Source organism: Elgaria multicarinata, chromosome 7 (genome assembly GCF_023053635.1).
Source record: "Elgaria multicarinata webbii isolate HBS135686 ecotype San Diego chromosome 7, rElgMul1.1.pri, whole genome shotgun sequence".
Lineage (NCBI taxonomy): Eukaryota > Metazoa > Chordata > Lepidosauria > Squamata > Anguidae > Elgaria > Elgaria multicarinata.
In genome coordinates, this window is record NC_086177.1 from 114,240,725 (window position 1) to 114,254,329 (window position 13,605).

Consider the following 13,605-nt stretch of genomic DNA (forward strand, 5'->3'; position numbering starts at 1 on the left):
TGCTCCATCTCTACAATCTCTTTTTTGAGGACTAGCAGAAAGTGTTCCAAGCGCAGTTGCACCATGGATTTGTAGAAAAGGACGACGATATTGGCAATTCTTATGATCCCTGGCATGGAATTTGCCTTTTGGGAAGGGAAGAGGAAATTAACTGCAAAAAAAGGTGATGAAAAATTGAAAGAGAAAGAAATAAGCAGCATAAAGGAATCAAAAGAGGTGGGGGGAGGGGGGCCCGCAAGGAAAGAGCAGGACAGATTCCTCTCTTGTTGCATTTCTAAAGTGTACCGTTCAAACCATAACGTGTGAACGGGACGGACACATTTGGGAACATGGTTCCACCTAAAAGGTGCCTTGGTCATAGACAGCGAGCATTCTGGGAGGAAGGAACTCTTTCAGCCTGGGGCAGGGAAGCGGGTCTCAGAGGCTGCATTACAGTGGCAGGCAGGGGCCAAAGGCAAGGAGGACACCCGAAATGCAGGCCTATTTTAGCTTAAAGCTTGTACCGCCAGTCACCTTCAGAGAGGCATCCCAAAGTTTTTTTAGAATGGAGAAAAACTGCACAAAAACCCCTGCCCCTGCCAAAGGAAGTGAGGCAGGTGGCTACCAGGAGCAGGGCCTTCTCTGCTGTGGCACCCCGGCTGTGGAATGAGCTCCCTAAGGAGGTTCGCTTGGCACCTACATTAGATGCTTTTAGACACCTTTTTATTCTCCCAGCATTTTAACAGTCTATAAGTAAATTTTAACTTGGTGTTTTAAATTCGTAATTTTGCGTTGCTACTGTTTTTATCTGGTTGAGCTTTTATTTTGTATTTTATATTATGGTTTTATACTGTTGTTTTATACTTTGAATGTTTTTAATTTTTGTGAACCACCCAGAGAGCTCCGGCTATTGGGCAGTATAGAAATGTAATAAATAAATAAATAAATAAATAAACCACACTGGCTCAAATTGGTGTGGGGAAGGCTCTCTGTACATGCTCAAAGGCACTCTCCCCATGTTTATTCACTGGTTTTATTGAGTCGCGTGCTCCAGGCCTCAGCCCTGATTTTATTTCAATCACATCTAGGGTTCAGCAACACGCAGCTCCTCTCCCAACCGCAGACTCGGCCCTTCAAAGCTTTTCACGGTCTAGCTCCTTCCAGGTGAAGACCTCTTTATTCTCCCAGCATTTTAACAGTCTATAAGTAAATTTTAACTTGGTGTTTTAAATTCGTAATTTTGCGTTGCTACTGCTTTTATCTGGTTGAGCTTTTATTTTGTATTTTATATTATGGTTTTATACTGTTGTTTTATACTTGAGTGGTTTTAATTTTTGTGAACCACCCAGAGAGCTCCGGCTATTGGGCGGTATAGAAATGTAATAAATAAATAAATAAATAATAAAAAAAAAAGTCAGGAAACCAGCCAGCAATCAGAAGGGGGGCGAGAGAATGGAGCGTGGCCATTTGGGTACGCAGGAAGGCCGATTTAGCCCCCAGACTGCTGGTTCTCCAACCCCTGAAGCATTGACTACACCGCCCTGTCAAGGGGGCACTTTCCCAGCAAACCCAGATTTGTGGTTGTGTGGTGTAAGAAGCAATTCTGAGTCTCTTTTAAGGACATAAGAACATCAGAAGACCCCTGAGGCTGGATCAGACCAAGGGTCCATCTAGTCCAGCACTCTGTTCACATACTGGCCAGGCAGCCATCAGCCAGGGACCAACAAGGCAGAATATGGATGCAACAGCACCCTCCCACCCATGTTCCCCAGCAACTGGTGCACACAGGCTTACTGCCTTGGATACTGGAGGTAGCACATAGCCATCAGAGCTAGTAGCCATTGGTAGCCTCCTCCTTCTCCAGGAATTTATCCAGACCCCTTTTCAAGCCATCCAAATGGGTGGCCATCCTGAGGAAACTTCTCCTGCATTGAGCAGGGGGTTGGACTCAATGGCCTTGTAGGCCCCTTCCAACTCTGCTATTCTATGATTCTATGATTCTATGAAATCCAACTTGCCTTCCCACAGGATACAGATTAAAGCAGCTCTGAGGCCCGAAGAGCTACAGCCTGCACTCCTGAGGGCCTTTTCAGACAACCACTGAACACATCCTTTCATTTATCCTTTCTAGCCTGCCCGACAGCCAAAGCTCTCTGGGCAGTTCGCAAAAACTTAAAACCATTTTAAAAACCAAACTTGGAATTCAGGAGCTGGGACCCTGGCACAAATCCTGCACCGCACATTCACTGGTTGTCTGAAATGTCTTTCCAGGGTTGAAGACAGCAGAAAGCAAAGGTCCAGGGGCTACATGCTGCTGGATTGATCTGGGACCTTCCTCTAGCAGAAGCCAAAGGGATCAGAAACTTGTCTGCCCTTTCACAAAAACTCATGAGCTCCATCAGACGGGGGGAAATCATGCTTCCCTACCGTCGCTTCTCTGCCCCCACTTTTGTCGCTCAATACTTCCTCTAGGAAAGTTTTCTTTGCCATTGTAAAGAGGAAGTAAACAACCTGCGCATGGCCCATTCAGTGGGCTGTTTTCATCACACTGCTTCTCCTGCACACAGCAGCAGATAGCGGCAACTTCCATCTTTAAAAATATTTCGGACTTACTGGGATCTTTTTTATTGAAGGCTAGAAGGGGCAGGAGATGCCCAGGAAGATGAATGACGTCGTGAATAGGACCCGTGAAAATCTTTGAATGCTCAGTAACAAGCGTGCATTAAAACGCTCACCTGATGATGCAAATACAATGGCCCCCATCAGCTGGAAACAGCTGGCTGCTGCCAATCACGTAAGGACTGCTTTGCACAGTGGCTACTAGAAGAGAAACCAGTCCACTTGCAGGAGGAAAGAACAGATTCAGGGAGGCAAAACCGAATTGGAAGTTTCAGTAACAATTGGGACATTTCCTCTCTGGTAAGATGTGAAAAGGGTTTTGCATTTTTGTTTTCCTCCAAGGAGCTAGGAATAAAGATAGCCGCACAGCGTCCAATACAAATCAATAACGCTTAGAGCTGAAACAGGGACGAAAGGAAGCCCTGGATTTCTCAAAATTTGATTGTGGCTTCTGGGCGTTGGAAATATTTGTCCATTTCTGCACACAGTTTATTCCTAAAAATCTGGAATGTTATTTTCCCTGCCCAGCCCTGGAGAGAAGTCCTGGAAATATTTGCTCCACTGCGGTGATCCTGTGGGAATGCTAGATTGGCAGATGGCTCTGCTCGTTTGTGTAAATGTTTGAACAGGGGAGGCGGGTGACATCGATTCCAGTGGTGCTATGAATCCATTCTGGGTTTCAGACAGAACCAGACAGAACCCTAAAAGATTTGGGGGAGAGGTTTCAGCATGTTGGATAGCTCCCCCACACCCATGCTGCTCACAGGACACTATTTGCCTAATTACCCACAATGCAGCACAGGTTATCGTGCCCTCTGAACCTGGCGAGATGCACAGTGGGGTGGCTTCCAAATCACCCCACAATCCCTACAACAGACCATGGGTTGGTCTCTCTCTCTCTCTCTCTCTCTCTCTCTCTCTCCCATCCAATTTTTAAAAATAAGTATTTAAAGAAAACTGTGAACGTTCTCTTTTGATGGAAAAGAAAGATAATGATGACAGAAACATTGAGGATCATCAGACTGGAGGGAATCACAGTTCCCTACTGTCACTTCTCCCCCCCCTTCCACTTCTGTTGCACAATACTTCCTCTTTCTTCCAGAGAAGAAAGAGAAAGTAAACAATGACCACATGGCCCATTCAGTGGGCGCTTGTAGCATACCACTTTTCCTGTTCACAGCAGGTGATCACAGCAAGTTTCGCTTCTAAAAAAAAAAAAGTTGGACTTACCACGGTGTTATTTTGTGACGGAACGAAGGCCAGAAGAAGCAGGAGTCACATGGGAGGCATCAAAAGGACCTGTGAAAAACTATGAGCAGGCGTAACGAGGGTGCAATAAACCATTCGTCTGACACTCATTGTCAACTGCCTGACATTTGATTAATGTATTATGTATTTACGTATAACAATATCTATATCACCACTTTTCCACCCAAAAAGGCCCTATGCCCTTATAAAGACATAATAAATATTCAGCAAAATAAATCAATGAGTCTGGCCTGTGATTGAAAGGGGCCACGTTTCCCTGGTCCAGATGCTTTTGTCTGCGCTGAGTGCCAGCATCCTTGCGTTTTCTGCTGAAACAAACTGCCATTGTAAAAAGGAACTTTGAAAGACAAATGCAGCTGCCTACCAATTCCCCCCCCACACACAAGTTCATGATGGCTCATTCATCCCTTCTGGCAGCACTCAAATTCTGGACCAAACTACATGAGACACGAAACACGTCTCTCAAAGATACATACACACACATTATAAATCAGCCCCTGGGGTCCCAATCCATGCCGTCCAAGAAGCCTTTTTTAAACTTGTGTCATAGAATCATAGAAGAGTAGAGTTGGAGGGGGCCTATAAGAACATCGAGTCCAACCCCCTGCTCAATGCAGGAATCCACCTGAAGCATACCTGACAGATGGTTGTCCAGCTGCCTCTCGAAAGCCTCTAGTGTGGGAGAGCCCACAACCTCCCTAGGTAACGGGTTCCATTGTGAAACTGCTCTAACAGTCAGGAAGTTTTTCCTGATGTCCTGCTAGAATCTGGCTTCCTGTAACTTCAGCCCGTTATTCCGTGTCCTGCACTCTGGGATGATCAAGAAGAGATCCTGGCCCTCCTCTGTGTGACAACCTTTGAAGTATTTGAAGAGTGCTATCATGTCTCCCCTCAATCTTCTCTTCTCCAGGCTAAACATGCCCAGTTCTTTCAGTCTTTCTTCATAGGGCTTTGTTTCCAGACCCCTGATCATCCTGGTTGCCCTCCTCTGAACACGGTCCAGCTTGTCTGCGTCCTTCTTGAATTGTGGAGCCCAGAACTGGACGCAATACTCAAGAATACCCTAACCAGGGCCGAATAGAGGGGAACCAGTACCTCACGCGATTTGGAAGCTATACTTCTATTAATGCAGCCCAAAATAACATCTGCCTTTCTTGCAGTCTTGGAGGAGAACATGCTGGGATGCAAGGGGAGTCTTTGCAGGTAACCACAAACACAGAGAGTTGAGTCCATGGGCCAAATCTCCTACTTGGCCCCTATTTCAAAATTTGGCCGCTAGAACTGGGTGAGTTGTGCTGACTGGGTGGGGGGAAGGGGGAGTGACCGATGGCGGCAGTCGCACAGCCAGGGGCAGTTGGGGGCCCAACTAGGGAGGCAGCCTTTACTTGCCTGCCTCAGCCACCCTGCGAGAATCGAACCCGGGACCTTCCGAATGCAAAGTAGGGTCTCTTCTGTGAACTGTCCCTCTCTGAAAGGCAGAACCCTGCTTCTCAGTTCAGGGCCCGTCAGGCTGCAGCCGCCTGTCCATCCTTTCAGGGATTCTCCCCATCTTTTAGAAAACATATCATGGACAAAGTTTGTCCAAACTTGGTGACGACTGAAAGTGTGTGACCCAGCGCACCTCCCACTGAGCGCCAGTGGGGTGTAGTGCTTCCAATGTTGGACTGGGACTCAGGAGACCCAGATTCTAGTCCCCTGTTCCCTGTGCCAGTCGCTGGCTCTCAGCCTAACCTACCTCACAGGGTTGTTATTGTGAGGATTAAAATGTAGAAGAAGAGAATCACGCGCACCCCCTTGGGCTCCTTGGAAATGTAACAAATAAATACATAGATTTCGTAACAAAACCACCACCCCCGAAAAGCTTTCATAGACAACAAATCCCAACCTTAATGGAGATTTAGAGCGTCATTACACAGGGGGAAATCGTGTTTGCTTCCCGTCGCTTCTCCGCCCACGTGTTTGTCCCGGGCTCACAGAGACATCGCCCCGGCACTTTTTATTTTATCAGCAGGGACGCTGATGACCTCCGCCCCCCACTGACCTTAGCTGCAATCCTTGCAGTAGCTGGGTTGGGGAGAGGATGGCAGGGTGCTGTTGCACTCATGTCCTGCTTGTGGGGTCCTGCTCAACAGCTGGTCAACCGTGGGAACAGAGTGCTGGACTACATATAGGGTGACCCTATGGAAAGGAGGACCAGACTCCTGTATCTTCAACAGGAAAAGGGAATTTCAGCAAGTGTCATCTGTAGGGATGCAGCACCCGGTGAAACTCCCTCTTCATCACAACAGTTAAAGCTGCAGGAGCTACACTAGAGTGACCAGATACAAAGGAGGGCAGGGCTCCTGCAGCTTTAGCTGTTGTGATGAAGAGAGGATTTCACCAGGTGCTGCATGCATGACACTTGCTGAAAGTCCACTGCTGCTACTGCTGCTACTACTACTACTACTACTACTACTACTACATTTATTTCTTACCTGCCTCTTCATTTTGATCGAGGCAGAGAACAACAGTAAATATAAAATACATAAAACTGAATTAAAAAATAATATACATTGTTAAAACATCCTAAAAACATTCTAAAAACATCCTGCTAGATGGATGGACCCTTGGTCTGATGCAGCCTCAGGGCTCTTCTTACGTTCTTAGGGTTTTCCTGCAATCATATATTGCTCCTTGTATTTGGGGTGGCGTGGCGTGGCGTGGCATGTGTGGTCTTGAACCACCCAGCTGGATAAAGAGTTCTGCACAATCCTTTGAGACATTTTCACTGGTCCTGATCAACGCTCTAGGGGGCTGTGGATTTTGGATTTCAATCCCACTGAGTTCCGTGCGGCTTCAACACAGCGTAACTCTGGGCCAAGTTGCAGCCGGACAGGAGCGCCACATTTAATCTGGCAGGGTTGCCAGATCAAATGTGGCACAGGGCTCTAAGGTTGGGTTACGTTTCGTCCGGGGCAGCTTGTCCCCCTGCTGCAGCATCGTGGTGGGAGAAGCTACAGCACCAGCAGCCCCCCAGTCTGAGGGGACGTGGAGGAGCCATTGTCGCACATTCAGTCAAGTGCTCTAGAAGGCGAGAGACTTAAATCCCAACACGCACACATGCTTGCACACAATTTACACAGCTGCAAGCAAAGAGAAGCCGGGATTGCTTTTTCCCCAGTAGCTGTGCAGAAACTGATGACGCTGCACATGTGGAACGCCACGTTAACCCTTCATGCGCGGAGCGAAGCGGCCCAGAACAAGAGGCTGCGCTGCCCTCTCGTGCCTCTTTGTGCCCGTGCTCCTGGATTGCGCCTTCAAAGGCCGCTTGCTAGGTCAAGGAGCACGTCCCACTGAATCTAACGGGGCTTGCTCCTGCGTGAACAGGCGCCGGCTGGTTGCACTGTCAATGAACAGGCAGCCTGAGCCCCCCCTGCCCCCTGCCCCACCCCCAGCCCCCAAATCCTTTCAAGTTGGAGTCAAAAGTACTGTTTTTGCACGTGGCAGTGAGTCTCTTGGAGGCCCTTTATATGGATCTGTGAAGACCACGCAGGAAAAGGAAGGGATGAGAGCCGTGTTCAAATTCAACGCATTTGCTGGCGGGCTTGAGGTTTACATTTATTTACATCACAGCTGCAGCCAATCAGAAAAATGCATACGCCTTCCTTCCCCAGGGCTATTTTTGCAGGCCTCCTGACCCGCTGCCAACAACTTTATTTATTTATTTATTTTATTACATTTATATACCGCCCCACAGCCAATGCTCTCTGGGCGGTTCACAAAAGTTAAAAACAGTAAACATTAAAAAGTATACAAAATTTAAAAACCATCAGAAACTTAGAAACAACAGTATCCATTTAAAAAACAACAATTCTGAGGTCTGTTTAAAAAAACTTAGCGATTGTTAAATGCTGTTAAATGCCTGGGAGAAGAGGAAAGTCTTGACCTGGCGCCTGAAAGATAACCGTGTTGGCACCAAGCGTGCCTCATCGGGGAGATCATTCCACAGTCGGGGGGCCACCACCGAAAAGGCCCTCTGCCTTGTTGCCATCCTCCGAGCTTCCCTCGGAGTAGGCACTCGGAGGAGGACCTTAGATGTTGAGCGCAGTGTACGGGTAGGTTCATGTCAGGAGAAGCATTCCATCAGGTATTGCGGTCCCCAGCTTTGCCACACCACCAAAAGGCTGCAATTTTGCAAGCAAACAAGGTGCACAAACAGCAGGATTTCCGGTGGGGGGGGGGAGGGCAACGCAGCCTCTCACCCCCCAGAAATTGCCCACTTAGGCTTTAGTTCCACAAGTCAGTTCTTCAGTTTTTAACCTAAGCCGGTCCAATGAAGGCTGTTGAATTTGGAGCTCCAGTTCTTTGCCCAGAAGCTCTAAACGGTCACAAATCTGAAACCAGAAACAGCAACATTCAGAAAACAGTAGTGGAGCATTGCAGTCTCCCTGGATACACTCTACTGCTGACCTGAGAAGCTGCCGTTCCCCACCAGAGAATTCCCAAAAGAGACTTTAGCGCGACATAGCTTAATTGGCACTAAGTTTGATTCTATTTGTTTGGTCTTGAATAGAGACAATGGTTCTCTGTCCCACTATGAGTGTTAACTTCCTGACCGTTAGAACAGTACGACAATGGAACCCATGACCTAGGGAGGTTGTGGGCTCTCCCACACTCAAGAGGCACCTGGGCAACCATCTGTCAGGGATGCTTTAAGGTGGATTCTTGCATTGAGTAGGGGGTTGGACTTGATGGCCTTAGAGGCCCCTTCCAACTTTACTCTTCTATGATTCTATGTAGTTAACGATGCTAAGATTATTGTGCTGTCATGAAGGCGTCACTCGGTTTATTTTGCATACATTTGAAACTCTAATTTTGCCTTCTCCTCCAGATGTGTTGGACTGGAACTCCCATAATTCCCAGCCAGCATGGCCAATGGAATTATAGGAATTGCAGTCCAACATATCTAGACGACGCCAAGTTAGAGAAGCCCACTATAATTGAATGGGTACAGACTGTACCTTTTGCATTGCATTGCCATTTAACCTCACTGTTTACATTTCCCAGCCCTTCATCTATCTGCCAAGTGAGGCTAATGCTTCATGCCTCCGACGAAATGGCCTCTAGTTCATGAAAGCTTCTGCTGTGATAAATTTGTTAGCCTTTAAGGTCCCACAGCACTCTTTGTTATCCTGCTTGGCATTGGACAGTGTCCTGCTGCCCCCTCTTGGCCCTCGCAGAGAACTGCAGCTTCAACTCTGATGAACTTCGAGAGCTCTGGAGAAGAGATCAATAGAGTTCTTGCGCCAGCTTTTTTTTTTTTTCCTGGGGTAGAGTTGACACTCAGCCCCCAAGTGAAGTCACCTCTTAGTTCTCCACTTTTGGTTCTGATCTGTGAGAAAGCCCCTTTCTCCAATAGGTCCATGTGCTGCCCAGAACTGGACACAGTACTCCAAATTTATTTATTATATTATATTTTATTTATTACATTTTTATACCGCCCAATAGCCGAAGCTCTCTAGGCGGTTCCCAAAAATTAAAACCATCAAGTACAATTCACGGTATAAAACAAACCACAATATTAAAAGCTCAACCAGGATAAAACCGAGCAGCAATGAAGAGATTTATGTGGTTTTAAGATACTAATTTCAAACAGCAAAGTCAAAAGATGATAAACTGTTATGGGCTCCACAATTCAAGAAGGACGCAGACAAGTTGGAGCGTGTTCAGAGGAGGGCAACCAGGATGATCAGGGGTCTGGAAACAAAGCCCTATGAAGAGAGACTGAAGGAACTGGGCATGTTTAGCCTGGAGAAGAGAAGATTGAGGGGAGACATGAGAGCACTCTTCAAATACTTAAAAGGTTGTCACACAGAGGAGGGCCAGGATCTCTTCTCGATCCTCCCAGAGTGCAGGACACGGAATAACGGGCTGAAGTTACAGGAAGCCAGATTCCAGCTGGACATCAGGAAAAACTTCCTCATAGAATCATAGAATAACAGAGTTGGAAGGGGCCTACAAGGCCATCGAGTCCAACCCCCTGCTCAAGGAAGGAATCCACCTTAAAGCATCCCTGACAGATGGTTGTCCAGCTGCCTCTTGAATGCATCTAGTGTGGGAGAGCCCACAACCTCCCTAGGTAACTGATTCCATTGTCGTACTGCTCTAACAGTCAGGACGTTTTTCCTGATGTCCAGCTGGAATCTCGCTTCCTGTAACTTGAGCCCGTTATTCCGTGTCCTGCACTCTGGGAGGATCGAGAAGAGATCCTGGCCCTCCTCTGTGTGACAACCTTTTAAGTATTTGAAGAGTGCTATCATGTCTCCCCTCAACCTTCTCTTCTCCAGGCTAAACATGCCCAGTTCTTTGACTGACTGTTAGAGCAGTACGACAATGGAACCAGTGACCTAGGGAGGTGGTGGGCTCTCCCACACTAGAAGCCTTCAAGAGGCAGCTGGACAACCAAATGTCAGGGATGCTTTAGGATGGATTCCTGCATTGAGCAAGGGATTGGACTCGGTGGCCTTGTAGGCCCCTTCCAACTCTGCTATTCTATGGTTCTATGAAGGTGTTGGTAATGACCTTCAAAGCCCTAATCGACTTGGGACCTCGATACTTGAGGGAGCGCACGTCTTCCTGTATCTCCATACTATAGACTTGAAGTCTGTTAGAGGAGCCCTCCTCTGCATCCCACCAACACAAGACATACACTATGGTGGGACGTCGGAGAGGGCTTTCTCTGTGGTGGCACCCCGGTAGTGGAATGCCCTCCCCTTGGAGGCCCGACTGGTTCCAGTGCTGACTTCATTCCAGCACCCAGTAAAGACATGGCTTTTTAACAAAGCCTTTGATGGCTAATATTCACCAAGCCTGTACATAGTTTTATTTGTTTTAGTTGGTTTTACTGTTTTAAATTCTATACCGGTTTTAGCTTATTAAAGGTTTGATTTGTTTTTAGCTGTGTATATTTATTGTTTTATCTTGTTTGTATGGTTTTATCTCTATGCCGCCCTGAGATCCTTGTGATATAGGGCGGGATATAAATGTTTCAATAAATAAATAAATAAATAAAACAGGAAGAGGGACAAGTGGTTATACTGCCCCAAGGTCCTCGTAGGGGCTGGGGGGCTGTGAGAAATAAATACTGCTAAGCAGTCTGCAAATCAGGCACCCATTTAATGGCTTATTGATTACTTCAATATTTTATTTCCCCGTCTTCCTGTTTCTTATCTTGTGCCACTTATTTCTGGCTTGAACTTTGCCTCTTTGATACATCCTGGGAAATGCTGTGACCTTATTACTCCTTTGTCTTTCTTTCCTTTGCCTTCCTTCACCTTTTTCAATTCAGTCATAGAATCATAGAATAGCAGAGTTGGAAGGGGCCTACAAGGCCATCGAGTCCAACCCCCTGCCCAATGCAGGAATCCACCCTAAAGCATCCCTGACAGATGGTTGTCCAGCTGCCTCTTGAAGGCCTCTAGTGTGGGAGAGCCCACAACGTCCCTAGGTAACTGGTTCCATTGTTGTACTGCTCTAACAGTCAGGAAGTTTTTCCTGATGTCCAGCTGGAATCTGGCTTCCTTTAACTTGAGCCCGTTATTCCGTGTCCTGCACTCTGGGAGGATCGAGAAGAGATCCCGGCCCTCCTCTGTGTGACAACCTTTCACGTATTTGAAGAGTGCTATCATATCTTCCCTCCATCTTCTCTTCTCCAGGCTTAACATGCCCAGTTCTTTCAGTCTCTCTTCATAGGGCTTTGTTTCCAGACCCCTGATCATCCTGGTTGCCCTCCTCTGAACACGCTCCAGCTTGTCTGCGTCCTTCTTGAATTGTGGAGCCCAGAACTGGACGCAATACTCTAGATGAGGCCTAACCAGGGCCGAATAGAGAGGAACCAGGACCTCACGTGATTTGGAAGCTATACTTCTATTAATGCAGCCCAAAATAGCATTTGCCTTTCTTGCAGCCATATCGCACTGTTGGCTCAAATTCAGTTTGCGATCTACAATTCCAAGATCCTTCTCGTTTGTAGTATTGCTGAGCCAAGTATCCCCCATCTTGGAACTCTGCATTTGGTTTCTATTTCCTAAATGTAGAACTCGGCATTTATCCCTATTAAATTTCATTCTGTTGTTTTCAGCCCAGCACTCCAGCCTATCAAGATCACTTTGAAGTTTGTTTCTGTCTTCCAGGGTATTAGCTATCCCACCCAATTTGGTGTCATCTGCAAATTTGATCAGCGTTCCCTGCACCTCCTCGTCCAAATTATTAATAAAAATGTTGAAGAGCACTGGGCCCAGGACTGAGCCCTGCGGCACCCCACTTGTTGCCTCTTCCCAGTTTGAGAAGGTTCCATTGATAAGCACTCTTTGAGTCCGATTCTGTAGCCAACTGTGAATCCATCTAATAGTTGTTCCATCTAGCCCACTTTTAGCTAGTTTGTTAATCAGAATATCATGGGGCACTTTGTCAAAAGCTTTGCTGAAGTCAAGATATATGATGTCCACAGCATTCCCCCAGTCCACAAGGGAGGTTACCCTATCAAAAAATGAGATCATATTAGTCTAACAGGAATTATTATTATTATTATTATTATTATTTATTTATTTATTTATTTATATAGCACCATCAATGTACATGGTGCTGTACAGAGTAAAACAGTAAATAGCAAGACACTGCCGCATAGGCTTACAATCTAATAAAATCCTAGTAAAACAATAAGGAGGGGAAGAGAATGCAAACAGGCACAGGGTAGGGTAAGCAGGCACAGGGTCCATGTTGGCTTCTAGTAATCACTGCATTGATTTCAAGGTGTTTACAGATTGACTTCTTTATAATCTGCTCCAGAATTTTCCCAGGGATGGATGTCAGTCACGGTTCTTTGCAGGGCCAAACAAGACATGATGGTAGGAGGGTAGTGCCCCGTGGCTTGCTTTTTTAAAAATAGCGTCACTGAGCCAAGGAGGAAGGCCACCAGAATTAGAGATATACCATACATACATGCTCAAACACTCAAATCATCCTCAGAGGCCTTCCTCCAGGTGCCCCCTCCAAATGGTGAGGCTGTTGGCTACTAGGAAGATGGGCTTCTCAGTGGTGGCCCCTCCCAGATTGCAGAATGCCCTCCCCAGAGAGGCTTGCACGGCGCCTACATTGCGGTCTTTCTGGCACTAGGCAAAGACCTTTTTATTCTCCCAGGCATTTTATTCTCCTATGCATTTTTTATCCTTCCATATTTGTCTTAAATCTGTTATTGTATTTTTAGATCCTTACACTGCTACTGGGTTTTACTTTGGCTTTGTACTGACCCTGTTCAGATGACACGCTAAGCCATGGCGGTTACACATTTTGAGCTAAACATGAAGGCTTAGCATGTTGTGTGAACCATTCCTAACCATGGTGGCTACATAACCACGGTTTAAACACGCTCACGAACCGTTTGCTACAAAAGGGTCTGTGGCCGACGCATGGCTTAGCGTGGCATCTGAACACGCCCACTGTAGTTGTACATCTTTTAAAAAATTATACTATAGAATCATAGGAGAGTTGGAAGGGGCCTACAAGGCCATCAAGTCCAACCCCCTGCTCAATGCAGAATATCATGTTGTTGTATTTTATTTTTTTAGCTGTTATGAACCAACCAGAGAAATGTGATAGAAAGCAGAACCTGACCAGGGTCGGGGAAAAGGGTAGCGCCAACCAACGCTTTCTCCCCCTGCAGAGGAAACCTTGCTGTTCCCTTTACAACGAAGAGTCTTC